The sequence below is a fragment of the Athene cunicularia genome, assembly GCF_003259725.1.
Source record: "Athene cunicularia isolate RWA chromosome 15 unlocalized genomic scaffold, athCun1 chr15_part1, whole genome shotgun sequence".
Taxonomy (NCBI): domain Eukaryota; kingdom Metazoa; phylum Chordata; class Aves; order Strigiformes; family Strigidae; genus Athene; species Athene cunicularia.
The window spans coordinates 14,191,932-14,197,245 of NW_020799121.1; the positions used below are offsets into that span (position 1 = coordinate 14,191,932).

Sequence of the window (5,314 nt, forward strand, 5' to 3'; positions counted from 1 at the left end):
TTTTTTTTTTTTTTTTTTTTTTTTTGTTGGTGTGGAGCACCCTTTGCAGCGAGGGTGAAACCCGGGAGCTCCTTGCGGGACTCTGCTGTGCCGCCGTGTTCGTGGGGGTACGTGTGTGCCGGCGTTAAACGGTTTGAAGAAGGGCGAGAGGAGAAGAAACTGCTGAGGAAGGGTGAGGGCCCTTGGCTCTGGAGTCTCTTTTTGTGCTTAAGTTTTGAGGGACTTTCTTTGGGACCTGAAAACGAGATGATCCTCCGTGCCCGCTGCAGGTCCCGGTGGCTGTGTTTGGCAGTGGGGACCAGCTCGCCAGCGCTGCTGGTGGCCCGGGCCCAGTGCCCTCCTCCAGCCCGCAGACAGGTGACGATGTCACTGCAGTCATTGCCAATTAGTGCCGAGAGGTAACGAATTGCTGCTCCAGGTGGTCCCAGCTGAGCTCTCCCCGTCTGGGCAGGGAGGAGGGCTCTGCTCCTGGAGGCAGTGCCCCCCAAGGCCAGCCTGATTAATTCTCCCATTAAGCTGGAGACTGGGGAGTGGCTGATGGTTTATAAGGTGCTGGAGGATGTCCTGGCTCCATCCCTGTCTGTACCTGCGTGGGTCTGAGCAGCATCGCTCTCCTCCAGCCCAGGGAGGTGGGTACGGGCTCGCCGGTTTGGGCCTGACGCCTCGGTGATGGGGGGGCAGGTCTGGCTGGGGGAAACCAGGTGCTTGACGAGGGTGTGTGGGGAGAGAAAGGAGCTGCCTGTAGCGACGGGGGATGTTGGGAGCCCAGCATCTCCCAGGGCGGTGCGGATGCTGAGCTGGGCGGCTGCTGCTCCTCTCTGCCGGTGCCTGGGCTCCCCGTGGCTCTTGGGGAGGGTCAGGCTGCAGTGCTGGGGGGTCCCCCCGCTCTGCTCAGGCTTAAGACGGGGGGTGCCTGGCTCCCTGTGGCTCCTCTGCCCTAGGCGGGCACCAAGGAGGGCAGGTTTGCAGCCCTGAGCATCCTCCCCCTCGGGGTGGTGGTCTGGGGACGGGTGGTCCTGTGGCACGGCTCGACGCCGAGCTCCTCGCCCGCCGCGGGGGCAGCTCGCAGGGACTGTCACTGCCTTTGGGAAACGTCCCCTGGCAGCGAGCAGGACCCGCTGCTGCCCCCGAGCACGCTTTGCCTGGGCCGGGCTGGCGGGCGCTTCCCAACCTTTCCACGTCGCTCAACTTCCATCAGCCGCCGCCGCCGGGGGTCCCTGCGCCGGCATCCCGGGGGGGGCTGGTTCAGCCCGGTGGCTTCGGCCACACGCCTGGTCCCCAGCGGTGCCCGGAGCCGCCGGGATGTGCAGCGATCTGTTGCTAAGCAGCCTTTGGAGCAGCTCTGCCACGGCGAGAGGAGCGATGGCAACGCTGCCGCGGCGTTTGATAGCGCTGGGTAGGCTTGGGGTGCGCTTGGGCATCACCTGGCCGGGGACCCCCCCAGCTCCAGCAGCCACGGGTAAGTCATATAAACCCAGAAGCTTGCTTTTTTTTTTTTTTTTTAAATCACCATTGTCTTTCGTGCAATTAATCAACGTGAGTAAATTATTGTGACAGCATCGTAACGGCGTTGGGTTGGAGAAGGAGCTGCTGGAGGAAATGTCAACGTGCTGCTTAAATAAAATGGACTGTGCGCTGCTGCTCGGCTGCCTTGGGATGGATCTGGGGAGGATGATGGGGAGATGGGAATTAAAGGGGGAGGAGAAAAAAAAAAATATCTCTCAGCGCCTTATGTGAATTTAAAGGCAGCAGAGGCATTGGCCAAACCAAAGGCATCGGCATTCGGGAGGGCTCCCAGCGCTGGGCTGTGGTGGGGATTTGGCTGGGGGGTGGCAGAGGCAGGAGCAGCCCCATGGGCTCCCACAAGGCCGAATGCAGCGTGCCAAGTCCTGTCCGTGGGTGCCGTGGGGCAGGGTGGGTGCCGTGGGTGGGCTTGCAGGGGCAGCCGTGGGGTCGGGGCACCAGAGGACGGCCAGGACTTTCGTTGCTTTGTGTTTCTTGTTCACCTCTGATCTGTGGGTCGATGTCACCTGTGGACTGCAGCCACTATCTGCGGAGCCACGTTTAGCCTTAATTAACCACCTAGTGTCTGGGAAATTGCAGGGCCTCTGTTCCCCGTGAGGGTCTGGCATGGGGCTGCAGGATGCAATGGCCCTGGGTTTAGGACTCACTGGTTCTGGGTCTTTCCCAGAAGTTGAGTTTCCTCGCTTTCCTGCAGCGTAGTTGGAGGGCTCTGCACCTCGGGGTCTGGTCCCACCTCGCACCGGAGCAGCGTTGCTGGGCGTTTGGGGCGCGTGGGTCCCAAACCGCGGGAGCGCGGGCAGCACGTGCTGCCACAGCCGTGGGTTGCTCGATGCTTCACGCGGAGACGCGGGGTGACTGTCCCGTGCCCCGATGCCAGACCTGTCCGGTGGCCGCGGGTGGCTCCAGGCTGAGCAGCTTCAATCTGCTGCTGCCACGCGTTTCTGCCAGCTGAGGTCTGCCTCCTCTCTGCTTTCTTTTTTTAAAGGAAAGTCTCGGACGTGGGCTGTTTCCGGAAGCGCCATCCATAAAGCAGCTTCCCAATTTTGCCCGAACTTTCTCAAATGATTTGCATCTGAGATGAGACAAAGCATGGAGACTGGCCGCCCAGGGACATCGGGACTGGGGGGACTTTCGGCGCAGGGGACCCTGTGGGGCTGAGCTGCCCTCCTGCCCCCCCCATCTAGTTGGTTTGCAGCATTACACCGCTGTTTTGGCAGCTTTTGGGGGGGCTATTTACACCTTTTCCCCCCCTGCAGATAAATCCAGCAGCACCAAATCCTGCCTGACCGTGGAGGGGAGTGAGCAGCCTGCTGTCTGCTCGGGCAGCTCTGCGTGACCCCTGTAGCCATGCACATGTGCCCCAGGGGATGCTACGGGAGGGGTGTGTGGCTCCTGCACTGGGCAAACACTTTTTCTTGGGAAAGGAAGCCCCCAGGCGTTGCGAGATGCTCGGGGCAGAGGTGGACGTGGGGTGTGCAGTGTCCGTACCGGGTCCCCGCTCGGGACCTGGGGGTCCCCTGGCGTTCTCGCGGCACTCCTGGGTGCCAGGCGTGGAGGATCCAGCCCCGATGGACTTGTGAGATGGTGGCGAATGTCACTGCGAGCTGGGAGAGAGCTCCAGCTAAAAAAAGGTGTCTGGGGACTTGTGTGTGTGCTGGGAAGCGCGGAGGGACGGTTCCTGGGTGCTGCATTTGCTCTTCTCACCGCTTGGCTTGGGGAGGGGTTCCTGTTGGGGTCTTGTCACCCCAAAATACTCACCCCTTCTCCCCGGGTGTGGGGCTGGGGACCCCCATCAGGCTCATACCCTATTTTTTCCTTCCCCATCCCCGGCTCCACCATCCAACCGGGGCGTGTAAATCGGCTCCTGTGCCCGGGCTGGCCCCGGAGCTGGCGTGAGAACCCCATCAGCCTGATGGAGGACGCTGTTTGAATCTGTTTGAGTTCAAAACCTCCCGTTTAGTGTTGACACGCAGAAATAACCTCTCACTTGGCACCCGAGCAGCAGTTTGGGTTATTTGTTTGGGGTCTGGCTACTGGCAGTGAATAACAAGCTGCCACCGATGCTCTGTCTGCGAGTGTGTTTCGCCGAGTGAATGGACGGGCTCTGAAACCTGCTCTTTCAAACCAGATTAATCACATTAGGCTTTGTCAATGCAAAAATTACCTCATCATTGGCACTGGCAGGTGGTGTAGAGCAGCAGACTTATTCAATATTTAAGAAAGCTGCATTGCAGAGCTGAGAAGGCTGGAGAAATAGGTTGCCTGTGTCAGTGTCTTTGCTGGTGGAGACGATCTCTGCAGGCACCGCCAAGTGTGAAATGTTGCGCTCGCTCTAAAATCCTGATTATTGCACCGGGAGTCTTTAAAATACTGAATTTTCTGTTTTCTACCCTGCTATGTTATTTCCAGCTGGCTAAACCAGGGTTTTTGGGCAGCCCTGTAACGGTCTCTCTCTGCAGATGCCCGGGGGTTGGTGGTGGGGTGGGTGGCACCGGTGGCTTCAGGTCCTGCCCCGGGCACCAGCAGCCCCGTGTTCCTCCTGGCGCCCGTGGGGCAGGATGGGCTCGTGCCTCCTTTCCCTGCCCACCAGGGCTGGTGGAAGGGGACGGGGACCTGCTGGTTGCTGACACCGCATCTGCCGGGCTTTGGGTGCTGGCGATGGGCCCGTGAACCGGCACCTCTTGGCTCGGGGAGAGGCAGAGCGATTCACGGAAGGCGTTCAATCCTTTTTTATTAAGGCATGATCAAGTTCATGGGCTCCGTCGTACAGGAGTAATGGAGCGGTGTGATTAGAGTCATGTGGCTCTTCCTTAAGGCCAAAAATTAAAACCTCGCTTCTATTCCTGGCTCTGCCCGGGAGCAGCCGACGTCGCGTGGGGACGAGAGGGCCCCTCGCACCCTCGCTGATGGCAGACCAGGGGGGCAGCAGGTCCTGGGACCCTTTGGGGGCCCTGGAAGGTCTCAGCATCCTCCTAGGATGGGATATTCCCATTTTGTGAACTAAACGCTGCTGCATCCCATCGATCACGACTTGGTTTGCCACATCTTTTTGCTTGTGAGCAAGGACTTGGTGGGGAGAGAAAAAAGCCACTGTAAGCTGTTATTTCATTCTTTACCGCGCGCTAAAAATGCAGCAGCAAGCATTAGGACAAGCAAGAGTAGTTGCTGGAAGTCAGGCAAAGCAGATCTTCAAAAATCTATTATTTATAAGGGGAAGGAAAGGCTTATGTATTCCTCCAGGAGCCATCCCCGGGCTCTTCTCTATCCGCAACAAAGCGAAACACCCGCGGCCTCTCTGTTAGCAGAAAGTTCTAGTTGGGAGAGGGAGTTTTCCTCCCCGCTGGTTGAAGTGCCAGTTCTCCCTCTACCCTGTTAGGAAAAAAACAGGGATTTTTTTCCCCCTATTTATGGGGTTGGGGTGGCTGCTCCTGCACCGTATGACCTTGGGCAAGTCCCTTATTCACCCGCATCACCCCAAAAATGGGTGTCGGTGGCACGGTGCCGCCCTTCCTCCCAGGACACCCCATGAAATCTGTGTCCAGCCCCATGAGACCCCCCCCGCCCCGCTCCCAGCCACGGCGGGACCCTCCGTCCCCAGCAGCAGCTTGCTGCTGCACTGCAGGTTGTGGTGGTGGGGACTTAAATGAACAATTTGCTTATTTAACTGACCTTGTCAATCAGAGCCTGTTGGTTTGGCACGGGAATAGTTGCTGTATGAAACCAGCAGAGCGCTAATTACCCCACGTGTTTTGTTTCTTTTGGTTGTGGGTGTTTTTTGGTTTTTTTTTTT

The 5,314-nt window shown here is 58.6% G+C and overlaps 1 protein-coding gene across 5 annotated transcripts in view; it reads left to right on the forward strand.

Moving 5' to 3' along the window:
• The window catches only part of RPH3A (rabphilin 3A), a 36,335-nt gene that overhangs the window by 5,446 nt on the left and 25,575 nt on the right, over window positions 1–5,314 (forward strand). For 3 of the 5 annotated variants that reach the window (XM_026859804.1, XM_026859808.1, XM_026859807.1), the window contains exon 1: window positions 540–629. The exons of 1 other annotated variant lie outside the window; for it this stretch is intronic. The gene's annotated coding sequence lies outside the window, so the exon portion shown is untranslated. Of the gene's footprint in view, window positions 1–539; window positions 630–1,437; window positions 1,460–5,314 lie in introns of those variants that run through there. One more of the 5 variants, XM_026859806.1, reaches the window with a different exon arrangement.